Below are 17,198 nucleotides of genomic sequence, written 5' to 3'. Positions count from 1 at the left end.
ATAGCATTGTGGTCTGAAAGTATGCATGGTATAATTTCAATTCTGTAAACTTATGAAGGGCTGTTTTGTGACCCAGTATATGATCTATCTTGGAGAATGTTCCATGTGCACTCGAGAAGAAAGTATATTCTGTTGCTTTGGGATGCAGAGTTCTAAATATATCTGTCAAGTCCATCTGATCCAATGTCTCATTCAGGGCCCTTGTTTCTTTATTGACCGTGTGTCTAGATGATCTATCCATTGTTGTAAGTGGGGTGTTAAAGTCCCCTGCAATTACCACATTCTTATCAATAAGGTTGCTTATGTTTATGAGTAGTTGTTTTATATATTTGGGGCCTCCGGTATTCGGCGCATAGACATTTATAACTGTTAGCTCTTCCTGCTGGATAGACCCTGTAACTATTATATAATGTCCTTCTTCATCTCTTGTTACAGCCTTTAATTTAAAGTCTAGTTTGTCTGATATAAGAATGGCTACTCCAGCTTTCTTTTGACTTCCAGTAGCATGATAAATAGTTCTCCATCCCCTCACTCTCAATCTAAAGGTGTCCTCAGGTCTAAAATGAGTCTCTTGTAGACAGCAAAGAGATGGGTCTTGTTTTTTTATCCATTCTGATACCCTATGTCTTTTGGTTGGCGCATTTAATTCATTATCATTCAGTGTTATTATAGAAAGATACGGGTTTAGAGTCATTGTGATGTCTGTATGTTTTATGCTTGTAGTGTTGTCTCTGGTACTTTGTCTCACAGGGTCCCCCTTAGGATCTCTTGTAGGGCTGGTTTAGTGGTGACAAATTCCTTCAGTTTTTGTTTGGGAAGACCTTTATCTCTCCTTCTATTCTAAATGACAGACTTGCTGGATAAAGGATTATCGGCTGCATACTTTTTCTGTCTAGCACACTGAAAATCTCGTGCCAATTCTTTCTGGCCTGCCAAGTTTCAAAAGAGAGATCAGTCACGAGTCTTATAGGTCTCCCTTTATATGTGAGGGCACGTTTACCCCTTGCTGCTTTCAGAATTTTCTCTTTATCCTTGTATTTTGCCAGTTTCACTATGATATGTCGTGCAGAAGATCGATTCAAGTTACGTCTGAAGGGAGTTCTCTGTGCCTCTTGGATTTCAATGCCTTTTTCCTTCCCCAGTTCAGGGAAGTTCTCAGTTATTATTTCTTCAAGTACCCCTTCATCACCTTTCCCTCTCTCTTCCTCCTCTGGGATACCAATTATGCGTATATTATTTCTTTTTAGTGTATCAGTTAGTTCTCTAATTTTCCCCTCATACTCCTGGATTTTTTAATCTCTCTGTTTCTCAGCTTCCTCTTTTTCCATAACTTTATCTTCTAGTTCACCTATTCTCTCCTCTGCCTCTTCAATCCGAGCCGTAGTGGTTTCCATTTTGTTTTGCATTTCATTTAAAGCGTTTTTCAGCTCCTCGTGACTGTTCCTTAGTCCCTTGATCTCTGTAGCAAGAGATTCTCTGCTGTCCTCTATACTGTTTTCAAGCCCAGCGATTAATTTTATGACTATTATTCTAAATTCACTTTCTGTTATATTATTGAAATCCTTTTTGATCAGTTCATTAGCTGTTGTTATTTCCTGGAGATTCTTCTGAGGGGAATTCTTCCGCTTGGTCATTTTGGATAGTCCCTGGCGTGGTGAGGACCTGCAGGGCACTTCCCCTGTGCTGTGGTGTATAACTGGAGTTGGTGGGCGGAGTCGCAGTCAGACCTGATGTCTGCCCCCGGCCCACCGCTGGGGCCACAGTCAGACTGGTGTGTGCCTTGTCTTCCCCTCTCCTAGGGGCGGGATTCACTGTGGGGTGGCCTGGCCCGTCTGGGCTACTTGCACACTGCCAGGCTTGTGATGCTGGGGATCTGGCGTATTAGCTGGGGTGGGTAGGCAAGGTGCACGGGGGCAGGAGGGGCAGGCTTAGCTCGCTCCTCCTTAGGTGATCCACTTCGGGAGGGGCCCTGTGGCAGCGGGAGGGAGTCAGATCTGCTGCAGGAGGTTTGGCTCCTCCGCAGAAGCACAGAGTTGGGTGTTTGCTCGGAGCGAGCAAGTTCCCTGGCAGGAACTGGTTCTCTTTGGGATTTTGGCTGGGGGATGGGCGGGGGAGATGGCGCTGGCGATCGCCTTTGTTCCCCACCAAACTGAGCTCTGTCGTCTGGGGGCTCAGCAGCTCTCCCTCCCTTTGTCCTCCAGCCTTCCTGCTTTCGGAGCAGAGCTGTTAACTTATGACCTCCCAGACGCTAGGTCGTGTGCTGTTGGAACACAGTCCGTTAGGCCCCTCCGCTTTTGCCAGCCAGACTGGGGGGCTCTGCTTGGCCAGCGAGCCGCCCCTCCGCCCCGGCTCCCTCCCGCCAGTCCGTGGAGCGCGCACCGCCTCGCCGCCCTTCCTACCCTCTTCCGTGGGCCTCTCGTCTGCGCTTGGCTCCGGAGACTCCGTTCTGCTAATCCTCTGGCGGTTTTCTGGGTTATTTAGGCAGGTATAGGTGGAATCTAAGTGATCAGCAGGACGCGTGGTGAGCCCAGCGTCCTCCTATGCCGCCATCTTCCCTCCTCCTATCTCATTTCATTTTTGAAGAATTTTGCTGGGTAAAGTATTTTTGGTTTGCGGTTTTTTCCTTAGCACTTTGAATATATCATCCCATTCTCTCCTCAGCTCGAATGTTTCTACTGAGAAATTCACTTACAGACTTATGGGAGTTTTCTTGTATGAGATACTTTGTTTTTTCTTGTTGCTTTAAAATTATCTCTTTTTCTTTGATTTTAGACAGTTTTACTATAATGTGTCTTGGAGAATGTATTAGATTTAAAATTTAGGGTACTCTGTTAGCTTTATGAACACGAATGTCTAAATATTTGCCCAAGTTTGGGGTTTTCTGAGCCATTATTTCTTAAAATATGCTTTCTGACCCTTTTTCTTTCTCTTCTCTGTCTAGAACTCCAATGATGAATAGACTGTTTGTCATAATGTTGCCCTATGATTCCCATAGGCTTTCTTCATTCCTCTTCATTCTTTTTTTTTCTTTTTGCTCCATTGACTGGATAATTTCAAAAAAATGTCTTTGAGATCACTAATTCTTTCTTCTGCTTGGTCCAGTCCGATTTTGAAGATCTATATTGAATTCTTCAGTTTAATCATTGTATTCTTCAGCCCCCAAATTTCTGTTTGTGTGTTGTAAATATTTATTCAGATTCTCATTTAGTTCTTGTATTCTTTTTCTGATTTCATTAAATTGTTTATCTGCATTCTCTTATAGCTCTTTGTGTAGCTGTAGACAATATTTTGATTTATTTGTTTGGAAATTCACATATATACATTTGTTTGGGGCAAGTAACTGGAAATGTATTATGTTCCTTTGGTGAAGTCATATTTTCTTGGCTCTTCATGATTCCTGTAGCCTTTGTGTAGGTAATCATGCATTTGAAGAAGGAGTTACCTCTTCCACACTTTATGAATTCACTTTGGTAAGAAAGTACCTTCACTTGTAGGTGGGATCATACTGGATCTACTTGTTTAGGTTATGAAATGTGGAGGGATATGGTGGAGCCATTTCCAAGGGGCATAGTTACCTGACTCATGCCATTGGGGTCCACAGCATTGAAAATTGTGTGGCTCTTGGTGAGCACTGCAGGCTGTTCATCAGAGACTATAAGGGCAGTTTGACTCTCCAGTAGTGATTCCAAGTCCAGTTTCTAGAGATTAGGATAGGCACTGGTAGTGGCTATATCAAGTGGCATGGATATGTTTATCTGTGCAGGTTAACTGCTGGTGCCTATGTAGTGGCAAGGACTGGTTGTAAACACACATCTAGTGTTGGGGGCCAGAGAAAGCAGCAAGGGTCAAGGCCAACTGCAGGTGCACTGTCATATGCAGGGGGCAGATTTGTGAGCATGCACTAACTACCATAGATGTTCGTTCTCACCATGGGCACATGGCAGTGGAGGCCAATGTCAAGAGTTGGGTTGGGGGCATGTAGGTTTACAGCTGGAAGGGTTAGCCATAAGTGAGTCCAGTGGTATAGGCCAGTGAGAGGAGATAGAGCTGAATCTGGGCTCATACACAGCTGCAGGGACCCTGGCTCTTAGCATGCATTCCAGTGGCTGCAGTCTCTCCATGGGCATGTACAGATCAGTGGAAGCCCATGACAGTCAGGCCAGGAGTGCGCAGATACACAGATAAGGGGAATGATAGCAGGTGAGCCCAATGGTGCAGGCTGGTGACAGAAGATAGGAACAGATACAGGCCTACAAGTCACTGTGGGGCTTTTACTATCAGTGTGCAGTCCTATGGCTGCACAATATTTCTATTGCTATTCACATAGAAATAACAGCTGGTGATAAGAATTAGAGTAGGGTTTTGCAGGTGGATAGCTACAGTGGAGTTGCAGGTCCACCCAAAGGTGCAAGCCTGTGACAGGAGATAGGGCCAAATTGAGGCCCCACATGCAGCTTGAGAGCTTTGGCTATTGATGAGGAACTTATATGGCTGTGAGATCTTGCCATGGGTGTGCACACAGCAATGGAAGCTGGTGACAAGTGTCAGGCAAGCAGCATGCAAGCACACAGGGCATGAGGCTACCACCAAGTGTATGTGTGGTGGGGCATGGCCAGCTGTCTGGTTCTATGCTGGCATATTGCAGTCACACAGCTGTAGATGCCTGGGTTGTCTGGTAGTGTGGTTTCTGGGCTCTGGTGGGGTTGAAGTTAGGGTAGAGAGCAGAGAGGGGCTCAGATAGCTGGCATTGGCTACCATATAAGCAACAATGAATACCTCATGGAGCAAAATTCAGTAAAAATTACAGGGGTTCTGTGGTGGCTGTGCTCATCATTGGTTTTGTCAGTGATGAAATCTGCTGGGGTCGTCTGCAGAGTAGGTCACTAGTTACTGTGGTTTCTCTCACTGTATAACTGATATTCATAGCCCCTGCTTTTTTCCCCCTGTTCCTAGCTGTCTCTAGTCAGCTTTACCAGTGCCTGGGTGGAGTGAAGCCAAAGTGGGTCTTTCATGTATGGACTCAAAAAGCTGGGAAGCTGGTAGCTCATTTCTTTCTTTATTTCCCAGTGAGGGGAACTCTTTCTAGCTGAGGAGTACCCCCTTGGCACTGAGAAATTCTGGGGATGGGATGATGTAGGCAAAAGAAGGCTGTTCTTCCTGCCTGTTTTGTGTGGTTATTCTCAGGTTTTTTTGTTCCACTCTGTTGAAGTTTCTTAAGTAGACTCCAGAACTTTCCTAGAGCTGTTTTTGTTCATAGATAGCTGTATAATAGTTGATCTTTTTGGGGGGAGTCAAGAGGCTGAGATCTCTTATTCTGCCATATTGATGATGTCACTCTTTTCTCAGGATATATATATATATATATATATATATATATATATATATATATTAATTCCCTGTTGATTTCTTTGAGCCTGTGATTCTTGAGAAAAATATTTTATCAACAGAGAAATGCAAGTTCAGTTAGATCCAGTATAGTTATGAAATCAACAAACCACTATGTCTGATTATATGAGTCATGAACGATTAGAGAAGTGAATATAGCACCACAAATGGTCATGTCAAGTCTTCCAGGCCAGACACTTCCAATTACTATCAGTGTCATGAAGTTGTTGTCTTTTTCTTCTTCAGTGAGTATTTTTCAAGGAAATTGAGCAAAGAATGAAATGTATCTTTTTGCTAGCAAAGTTTTGGGGGGAGCATGCTGAAGTCTTATGAAAGTAATATGTATCTTCAACTCAGGAACAGATGACTCATTTCGTTGGGTCTAATAGTAGTCTCTTTATTTTGAAGACAATCTCCTTCCATGGCTCATTGAGGGGAAATTGTTAGTGAACCTGCCAGCTTTGTTTCTGATTCCAGAAACTCCTTTCTCTCCCTACCTACCAAAAGAGTTTTTTCAGACAAGTAGGTCTCCCACATTAAACTTTGAACTCCTTTCTAAGCAAAGTCCATGTTGATTAATCTTATATATATATCCCTCCACAAGCCTAGCATAGTTTCTGACACAGAATAGTTGCTCCATAAATAATAGTTAAGGGAAATCAAAGCCATCTAAGCTTCATGTTATCCCCTCAGAGCTCTGTGGTCCTTAGGAGAAAATGACTATTGATAGGTTAATCAGGTAAAAGGGTATGGAAACTAGCTTATGTGTTACATCTCTTGAATAAAAGGCAGCTTAATCTACCTACAATACTCAAATTTCCAGAAAGGCTCTTACCAAGTGAATATAATTGTGGAGATATCATACTAACAGATGACAGTAAATATAGTCAATTTTCTGTAAAGACAGAATTCACTTACTTTAGACTTATGGTCATTCCTGCTTATAGGCTGCCTTGAAACCATAGCCTACTCATCAGAATAATCTGTAGAGCTTTAAAAAATATAGAGTGATCCATAAATAATTGAAAACTTAGATTTATTTCTCAGGAATTATATTATATATTAGCATGTAATATATACAGAATTATAGAGATATACTTACATTTGCCAATTTTGTGGCTTAGAGCTTGCTGAACTTGGTTCTGTAACTATAGTGCAAAGATCATTCTGTATACTATACAACAAGCTTCCATAGATCCTAACAATGTTCATTGCTGCTCCAGATGGGATGAAAAATATGTTTCTGTAAAAGGCATAGGAACAGAGTTGCCTAGTGTGTCTGAAATAGTCAATCACATTGGTATCACCATTAGGAAAATCTAGCAGCGAACCAGACATCCTTCGGCCATTGGTCTGGCACATGTTCTAGAAGCTGATAAAGATGAAACTTGGCCCCTTTCACTTGATGAAGACCCTGACGGAAGCACATGAGGCAAACTGATATAACTTCTGCCATATTCAAAGTCATATGTAAACGAATCAATTTTTCATATTACTCATAATCACTGAAGAGGCTGATGTGAAAAAGTCAACCACCATTATTTGCACTTGTGAAACAATGGAAACCAACATGACACATGTAAAAGAGTTGTCAAAAGTTAACATCTTCTGTGCCACGTTCGTATATGGATTTTGGCCTATTTTTTTGTGTACAATGAAGGAAATCTCATATTAGAAATGCTGGTGGAAGGGCACCTGGGTGGCTCAGTCAGTTAAGCATCCAACTTTGGCTCAGGTCATGATCTCTCAGTTTGTGCTCGTGTCAGGCTCTGTGCTGACAGCCAGAACCTAGAGCCTGCTTCAGATTTTGTGTCTCCTTTTCTCTCTGCCCCTCCCCTGCTCATACTCTGTCTCTCTCTCTCTGTCTCTCAAAAATAAATAAACTTAAAAAAAAGGAAGTGCTGGTAGAATGAGAGGTTTTTCTCCACTGTTAAAAGGGGGTCTCCTTCAACTTCACTTTTCAGAAGGATGGGTCTCTGTTTTACTTATGTAACAAGTTTAGAGAGGTCCTAATAAACATCTAACATGGTACCAGATTGGGTATGGTATTCAAAACCTTGGCCAACCTTGACCAGTAGCCACCCAGATTCCCAATTGGCATACTGGAAATCTTTCTCCTTGTGGGTTTTTTTCAGGCCTTCATGTTTTGTACTACTTCTTTCTTGAAGACTTGAAATAAAAAAAATACATCCTGGTTGCTGCTTCTACCATTGACAGTCTGGGATAAATTATAAAACTGAATGTGTAGTACACTTACCAAGATGGAATTTTTTTTAATTTTAAAAAGACTAGCAGATAATCAAACCATAAAAGAAAAACAAAACTGAATGTGTGTCTGTGGCAGCAAGAATGAATATGAGCATTCACAATATTATAAAAATAATTATAGTAGATCCTTTATAAATTAGTTTGGCTATATGCTCATATATATATAACATAGTTATTGAGTGATTAATTTTGAGAAGTGTGTAATTATTTCTGAATTATATATATATATAATATATATAATTCTATATATGCCTTGGGTACAATCCTTCATATTATATTAAGCTTGGCTTAGGGCTAACCATCTGCACGTTTAAAATACTCCCAATAAGATGCTGATTTGAAACAAGAGTGGAAAACCTCTCAGACACAGTCATTTCTACTTGCCCTTATTATTTTCTCCAATATGGACAATAATACTGAATTCTATCTTTTGTGACAGCCACCCAAAATTAGTGCATATGTATACATATACACATACATATGCATCTTGAACCTGAGTATTGGGAGTTGCCAGAGACTAAGTAATATATCCTTCAAATTGCTCTCTGAAGATCTTTACAACATCACTCTGGTGATATTTTTTTTTAAATTATACATCATAATTATGTAACTACACATTGTAATTTTATGATTATATGTGTTTACACTCAATAGACAATTAGATATAATCACCCTTAATACATACACACATGATGACAAAAGTGACTCAATAGAAACCAAGGGTCTACATTGAAAATGAAGTGGATTAAATGCTTTTTTGATCTTGATACTCTGATCCTTTCTGTCTGGTAGTTTATATGAGGTGGGGCTAGCAAGACACCTTGCATCAGGATAGAGAAAGAGATTTGGAAAGTATTCTAACTGAAGGATGGAAAAGCAAAATGAAAACAAATGAGTAGAATATTTCTTGGTTAAATTTTCTAGAATCACACTATTAAATTAATACTGAAATTAATTTTTAAAATGTATATCCTATTTTATTTAAATACTTGTGGTATTAATAATTAAAAGTATCATTGCATGTATACAGCATTTTAGAAACAAACAGAGGTATGCACTCCTTTATATTTTCTGCCCATTAATTCATTTACTCATTCATTCATTCATCACACATATATTCAGTACCAGCCATATACTGGGACATGAGTTAAACACTGATCCATGTCCTTATTTTCAGTCAGCACTCTTGGCCCTGGTCTCTGGGGATGCTTTTATCTTCCATCACAGTGTGTAATGCATTCCTTCCCCATCAAAACTTCCATTTGGTGTCTATCATAGCTGGATTGTCATCTAGGTCATAATGAGTTGTCAGGGTTGTAGAAGTAAAAAAAAAAAAGGAAAAGGAAGGAAGGAAGAGAAAGAAAGAAAAGAGGGAGAGGGATAAGGAAGGAGAGTAGGGGAGAGAAGAGGCAGGAAGAGATGATAGGTAGGTAGGCAGGTAGGTAGGTAGATAGATAGATAGATAGATAGATAGAAAGATAGATTAGATAGATTAGATAGTTCCATGTTTCCATGTTGAAGTATTTTGGACCTAAGGGATGATTTCAGTACTGGTACTGATAGTACTCCTGTCTGGAGCTCATCAATATGTTCCACCTGCTGCCTCTACTCTGGCCTAAAGATGCAACCAGAGGCAGTGCATCCAGTCCTCCAGGGAAACACCCTCCTAAAGCATATGTCCACCATTCCCATTGGACTGTGTGTTCCTTGAGGAAATAGATAGCATCTGAGTAATATCCATTGTATAGCAAAATACCTTTTGTGGGGCACATCTTTTGTGTATGCTTGCTTACTTTCTGAATGAAGAGGAGTTAAAAATAATAAGCAGGGGCTTCCCTGCCCATATTTACTCTCATAATGACCAAAAGTGAAGAATTTTACATGTGAGTACTATTCATATATTTATTAAATATCTGTAGTTCATACTTTATTTTGCTTATCAACTAGCAATTATCATTATTCTAGAGGTGCTTGAGTTAAATATTTGTTAGTTCTTCGATTGGAAACTAATACTACATATCTTGCAGTAACCAGATACTTAAGCCCCAAGGGAATATATTTAAAAATTTTTTGTGGTTAAAATATTTTCTAAAACTGGAATTACAGAGTGTAGAAACTTGGAGTTACATGGCATCTTAGAGTTCATCTGGTCCAATCTTCTAGCTTTCACTGAGTATGGAAATGTATACTGTTATACCCTTGGCAGGTAGGCATTTACTGTGCTTAAACATTTCTAGAGCAAAGGAGTTCAACATTATACAAGGCAATCCTGTACATGGACCTCCTTATGTTGAACTGGAACTTACCTTTTAACTTCTCATTGTTCCTGATTCTACTCTGGGAGCTATGCAGAATAAGTGTATATCTTCTTCCACATGGTAGCTGCTCGTATAGCTAACTGCCATCTTCTTTCTCTGTTTGTCACCTAGATATTGTCAGGTTTTCAGATATTTTTTATAAGTCATAGAACTACTTAGAACTACTTAGCCCAGTCCTTTGGATTTTCTTTTGATTTTCAACATCCCTTTGAAAATGTGAGGCCCAAATCTGAATGTCTTATTCTGGATTGACTTGCCAGGTCACAGAACAGAGAGCCTACTAACCTCCTCCTGCTCCTAATTGGGGAAGGTTTTTTTGTTGTTGTTCTCAAGTGCAGAACTCTTCTTTATTAAATTATGTCATTTGTTCTATCATTTCTCATCTGTTCAGATGCCTTTGAATCATGATTCTGTCATATTAATTATCTGTTTCTACTTTGGCTAATTTGTAAATGTGGTCAATTAGTTAACTTTTTGGGACTACTCCAAGTTATTGATGGAGTATAAAAGATTTATGATAGAAACCTGTTTTCCCAGATTGCAGCTAACTTATTCTTTGGGGTGCATTCTCTGTTAATGGTCCTTCAACTTCCTAAGTATATACTTAAGTGAATCCAGTCAACATCATCCTGTGTAGTTGCCAGAGCTATCACATCCATTTCTGAAATCTATACAAATTAATTATAGCATTCAGCAAATCTGCCAGCCATTCTGACAGCTAAGTAACAGTATAAAGGAAACAAACATGAATTTTCAGAGAACCCATATTTTCTGCTTTCATAAATACCGAAAAGTCATCTGCTTAATAACTCTTGAATTTTGCTAGAAATCAACATTTATCTCTCTGGGGTTTTGTTCCAGAGTCCATTTTTCCGGTTTTTAAAATTAAGCCATTTACCTATATCTAGTCTTCATATCCCATACCTTTCTCATTGCTGGTCATTTCTCAAAGACTAATATGAGTAGGTTAGCAATTGTAAATACATAATCTTCTGTCCTTCACAAATGAATTAACCAGAGTCTTATTTATATCAAACTAGTGCTATTCTCTACAGTCTCCAGATCTTACTTAGGGTTTAATGCCCTCCCAAGAGTACTTTTCAAATCCTTCCAATGTATGGATATCCATATGGAATTCATGTTTAAGGTGTACCTCTTTAAAAGTGCCCCAGCACCTTTGGAATTTTCAGTCTTCTTCACACTTACTATACACCAATGGTTTCTTTTTCTAAACCTTATGTACCCTTTTTACTGTACCTCTTGTCAGAGATGGAGCCAACAGGTAACCTTTTTTCAGTGCCCTCTTAGTTACCAGCAGAACTTTCCTTTTCCTCTCTTCACCCTACAAGTATCCCATGGTTCTTATACTGATTTCTGAACTCAGAGGACCTTCTTGTGGTGTCCCACTAGAACTAGACAGAGTTTCATACTTTGAACGTTCTCTCAGGCTATTTCTCTCGCATCATCAAATAGTCTCCTTGGGTTCTGCTCTCTGCCACCTGACAGGTAGATTAGCTTTTGCAACTACGTTAGCTCAATAGGATGTTACCCATTTCAGGTAAGAGAATGTTTTAATCTTGATGAAATGTGCATGACTCTAAAGACTGTTAAATATTGCTTTGGATGGCATTTATTGTAGGCATCAAGTCATACTGGGGCAGGAGAAGTGAGGGAAGATATATTTTAGAACAAACAAATCCTCCAGTAGTGTTCCCTAGAATGGAACACTGTTTATAGATACTCACTTACTCTGCCATGACACATTGCAGGCAGCAATGAGTTTGAGGCATTTTCCACTGACTTAACACCATGCTTGTGACAAATTGGAGGATGGAGACAATATGACAGGAAGTGTTTCTGACTCAATAGATTGAATTTCAAACACCAGTCTCCTCTGAGCTCTTAACTGCAGGCTATGGTCTATTTCCTGGGTTATGATATTGTGCTGTAATGTTCTAATATTGGCTCTTTCTTCTCCAGAGGTAGTGAATAGTCTTGTGTCACCTTCTCACACCTCAGTTAGAAACAGAGGCTGAGAAAATACTATTCTTGGTCCTGATGGGATGAGGAAGAGTTAATTAGAACAGAATGACTTTTTCTCTTCCCTGCTACAGCTTAAACGTGTCTGCATTTCTTTTTACTGTATCACCTTTTCTCATTTCCGAACTTTCATGGAGAGGAAAAACAGATGACAGCTGGTTCCTTTATGATAAGTTGCATGTCCAAGTTTGCAGCAATCCTAAGAAATCTGGGTTTTGTTATCTGTGGCATATAATTGACAATATCCCATTTAATGATATCAACTCCTGCTTGGTAATTATTAAGAAAAATCTTGAATAAAAATACAGCCATATGGTCCAATACATTAAATTATTCTCTGCATGCAAAACACATGCATCACACACACACACACACACACACACACACACACACACACACACACATTACACAAGCATACACATAAGAGCTGAGTTCCTAAATGTCTCCATTTTGTCAACCCTACCATCATAGAATCTGAATTTGGAGTCAGGGGAGGGCAAAGGTGCATAGGTGACTTGATATAATAACTCTGGAGTGTCTATGGCCTTCTCATTTTGCCTCCTTCTTTCTGTACTTCAGCATAGCTCTATTGAAGTCTCTGATACACTTGGGCAATGCATAGGATCACTTAACATGTTTTAGAAACTCTGAATTTAGAGAGTTTAGTAGTTGGGGACACTGGGGAATTGATAGAATACAGGTAGGTAAAAGTGCTTGCAATAGGTTCTTTGTATTCAGAGCCTGATCTGAGGGGATTCAAAGAGGACAATATTCGCCAATAGAAAGATTTGGATTTAAATCTAGCTTCCTGATTTCCTGACTGAACATCTCTGAGCCTCTATTTTATCTATTAATTGCAGAATTATTGTGAATATTAAAGCATAGGTGCAAAGCTCTGCTTTGGTTCAAGTGTCACTGAAAGTGAATGAGTGTTGTGTACATGGTGTCTACTTTCATCTCTCTTGATAATGTGCAGGCTGATGAATATGCTATGTAGATTGTGTAATGGCAGAGAAGATGAGGAACTAGAAAAAGACCAATGATAGATTTCCACTTTGGAAAAGGGGAACTACCTATGTAAACATCTCTGAACATTTAGTCTTTGAATCAGATGTGAAATTCTCCATTGTTTACCTCTATAATGTTAGTAGGCATCATGTAGTCAGTAAAGTTTTCCAAGATGATATGTCCTGGTTGATAACTCTCCTCATTATGATACTTCTCTGAAGTCATAGCTACTCTAAGAAGAAGCCTCATTAACTATAACATTTTGGAGAGGATCTTCTTCTTTTGGATTGTTGTTAAAAGAGGGCAGCTAACTAAAGTGTGGGTTGCTTGAGATCTTGAAATGGTAAGGAAAACACTAGGTTTTACCTAGATCATTTGATTGTTGTAATTGTGGAACAATTTTTCAGGAAAATTCTCTTGTGTCTATTTATTTCTACTTAGGTTGCTTCAATTTTAAGGGCAGGGAAAAATAAGAGAACTCTGGGCTGGGATAAACTGGATCACCAAAAAGGGAAACCAGATGAAGAGACAATAACGATTTTTACTGGAATATGTTTTTCAGACAAAGTATTAAGAAAAATACTTGGTGGGCTATGTCTTTCTCATTTAGGTCAGATTTTGTTTAGATCATTAGTAGCTAAACAGTTTTTGGATATGTGTTGGTAGTTTCTGTTTGTTTCCAACAGACAGGTGTAAATGATTCCTTTCTGTCAGCTTGCCCATTCTCAGGAAACTATATTTGTCATCCTGTTGTTGGGGTCATAGAGCCACCCAGTCATCAGCTGTTCACTGCCTATCTGCCTTGACAGGGAAGGAAATTGGAGGTGTTAGTAGAGGTTATTTAGGGTCATTCAGTGAGTGTATTGAAAAGAAACCACAAGAAGTACTTTGGCATATTTGAATTTAGAGGAACATAAGGCCAAGTAGAAAAACAGGAAAGTTGGTTATCAATTGCCTTTTTATAAAAATGATTGAACTGTATCATTTCCTCTGATTATCCATGAGTGTATATTTTTCCTGCCTTTTCCATCAATCATAATGTAAAATATGAAGTGATCAAATTGGCGTTTATAATTTGCCAAACTATTTTGATGCACTCCTAATTACCAGAACAAATGTGTATATGTGTATGTATATGTGTATATTTTATTCTAAATCATATGAAATTGCCTTTGTTGTAGATCAAAAGTAGTTAAATATTGGAATTTTCATATGATTTAATCTAATATACTGTACATGATTCAAACATTCCCATTTTGGTATATAATTTATGAGTCATCCAAAAGTTAGTTTTAGTGACTTTTTTACCGTAGTAAGGCAAAAATTTAAATTGTATGTAACGTGTGTGTGTGTGTGTGTGTGTGTGTGTGTGTGTGTATATATATATATATATATATATATATATATATAGCAAGAATATATGAAGGAGTACTTAAGTAATGAATGACATGGTCACCAGTATTTGCTTTCATAAAAAATAACATTGTTAAACGGAAAAAAAAAAACCTTTGTTTTTTCATCTGTTGCTAAAGATATATGGAAAAAAGTAAGAAAGTGATGTTTCTTAGTTGGACAAAAGAGTTAGTTGATATATTGAATAATAAAGCATCATATTCCATGGTAACTCAGTCTATGATGTGAATAATTCACCCCATGCTCTTAGTTCTTATGTGAAACTAAGAAAACTTCCCTCCTGAAATTGTTTCAGCCAGTGCTGCAACAAGTGCAAAAAAATTTCATCAAGAGAGAGAAAAATTATTGAGTGCTAAAAGGACACCTAAGTTTTGCTATCGTGGGTTTGCTCTGCACCACTGATTCTCTCCTCTATCATATAACAGCACTCTAAATTTCCTTTAGAAACTATCCTTTCCCTAGCCCACCCATGTTCTCAGCCAAGTGGTTTATGTGAGTTTGATTCTACATCCAGCTTCAAATTGGTCTAGATTGGCCTAAACTAATCAGTGTATGGCATTTATCTAATAAATGGGTCACAGGTAGGCAAATAATGTGATCCAGTCCCATCATAATGAACACAGAAGTTTTGCTGAGAATGCTGGAATGAAGACTTCCTTTTTTTCCAATGGGTTTAGTACTCTGAGAATTCATGTTTTTGGATTATGGCGACATTGTTGACACCATGAGGAGAGATAGTCTGACAAAGTTTGAAGGACGAGGAAGAAAGAAAGAGAGTCTTACATGATAACAGAATGGAACCCTGATAATACCTTGGTTTTCTGGATCAAACTCTGTCTAAAGTTAGTCATAGTTTGGGCTAAATAGGTGATGGATATTAAGGAGGGCACTTGTGATGAGCAGTGGGTGTTTATGTAAATGATGAATCAGTAAATTCTACTCCTGAGATCACTATTACACTATATGTTAAATACCTAGAATTTAAATAAAAACTTAAAAAAATAAAAAAAAATGTCAGTCATAGGTTTGATATTTCTGTTCTCTAAGCCAATCAGTACCCCATTTTGTCAAGACACTTTTATTCAGGTTTACTTCTCACCAGAAATCAAAACCATCCTAACCAATATAGGTGGTTAATTTGAGGTTTGAGGAAATGCAAAGGAAATGTGTGATTCTCAATAGAAATGTGATTTAAGAGAAAGCCATGGAACTGGTCAAACAGGTATATGATGTAACTGTTAGAGGAAACACCAAAGCATCTTCTTGAACAGATCTTCATCATGAGTAAAATTTGGACTTTACTCATTTTTCCTGAATATAAATGTACATACCAATTGAAAAAAATTAAAAAGTCAAGTTTAAGGCACAAAAAATCAGTCATCTATAACTCTGCCACCCAGGGGAAAACATTGTTGTTATTTTAGCATATTTGCTTCTATTCTACTTTCTATCCATTTTTATGTGGTAGAGATCACACTGTATATACAATTTTTATCCTTCTTTTCTTCATTCAACACCACTTTATTTCATTCAAATAAGTGTTTTCCCACATCATTAACAACTCTTCATGATGAACATGTTTTTCTTCCAAAGGAAATTACACTTGATTTGAGGATGTGATATGAATACACACCGAACAGTGAATAGTGTAGTAAATTGTGTAATACAGTCAATTTGAGAATATTACTATGCTAAATGCAAAAAAAATATAACAATGTTATTTAAATATGAGTTTTAGAAAATCTGAAAATTTGTCATGGCATAGGTGGAATTTATAGGGGGATATGGTTTGGCTTGGGAGCAGGGGAAGGATTAGACAGTGTAGACCAAGAGAATTACATTTAACATATATTCTAATCCAGTTGAGACATGATCTATGTAGAAGGAACAAAGGCTGGGATGAAGATTTAGTAAGAGTAGTTAAAAATAAGAGTAGAGGGGCGCCTGGGTGGCGCAGTCGGTTAAGCGTCCGACTTCAGCCAGGTCACGATCTCGCGGTCCGTGAGTTCGAGCCCCGCGTCGGGCTCTCGGCTGATGGCTCAGAGCCTGGAGCCTGTTTCCGATTCTGTGTCTCCCTCTCTCTCTGCCTCTCCCCCGTTCATGCTCTGTCTCTCTCTGTCCCAAAAATAAATAAACGTTGAAAAAAATTAAAAAAAAATAAGAGTAGATATATAATATTTTTTTTATTTTGGAGGACCTTATAAATCAGACAGAAGTTTCTTCTGTAGACCAATGAGGTGCATATAAACATCTGGATAAGTCTAGGACTTATCAGTTTCAGGGGCATAAGGAGGTCCATGTTGTCTTATGTGATGTGTTTTAACTAAGAATTGTTGAGTAAGGAGCCAAATGACATGAAGAGAACTCTTCTAAAAGGGCACAATAGACACAATGGTGTTGCTTTTGCTAGAGAATTTGAAATCAAGCACTGTACCTGAATTACGGCAATTGCTTAAAATTGTACTCCTGTATACTTACATTATTTATTTTCCTTACTGTAGACATCATTGTTATTGTTATCTTTATTTCATAAAAGAAGAAACTAAGGCTCAGAGAAATTATACAGACAATAATCCAGCTCAAACTAGCTTAATCTAGCTTAATGTAAATATAACTATGGATTTTAATATGAATATAGTTTGAGTCAGATTATTGATGCTTACAACCAAATAATAATGATGAACACAAATCTTTTCCCATCAGTCCTATGTTTTTTCTACCAAACTTTACTTCATTACTAGTGTTGATATTAGGCGCCTGGGTCTT

This window comes from Leopardus geoffroyi, chromosome X, assembly GCF_018350155.1.
Source record: "Leopardus geoffroyi isolate Oge1 chromosome X, O.geoffroyi_Oge1_pat1.0, whole genome shotgun sequence".
NCBI classification, from domain to species: domain Eukaryota; kingdom Metazoa; phylum Chordata; class Mammalia; order Carnivora; family Felidae; genus Leopardus; species Leopardus geoffroyi.
Note: the sequence above shows the minus strand (reverse complement) of the source record.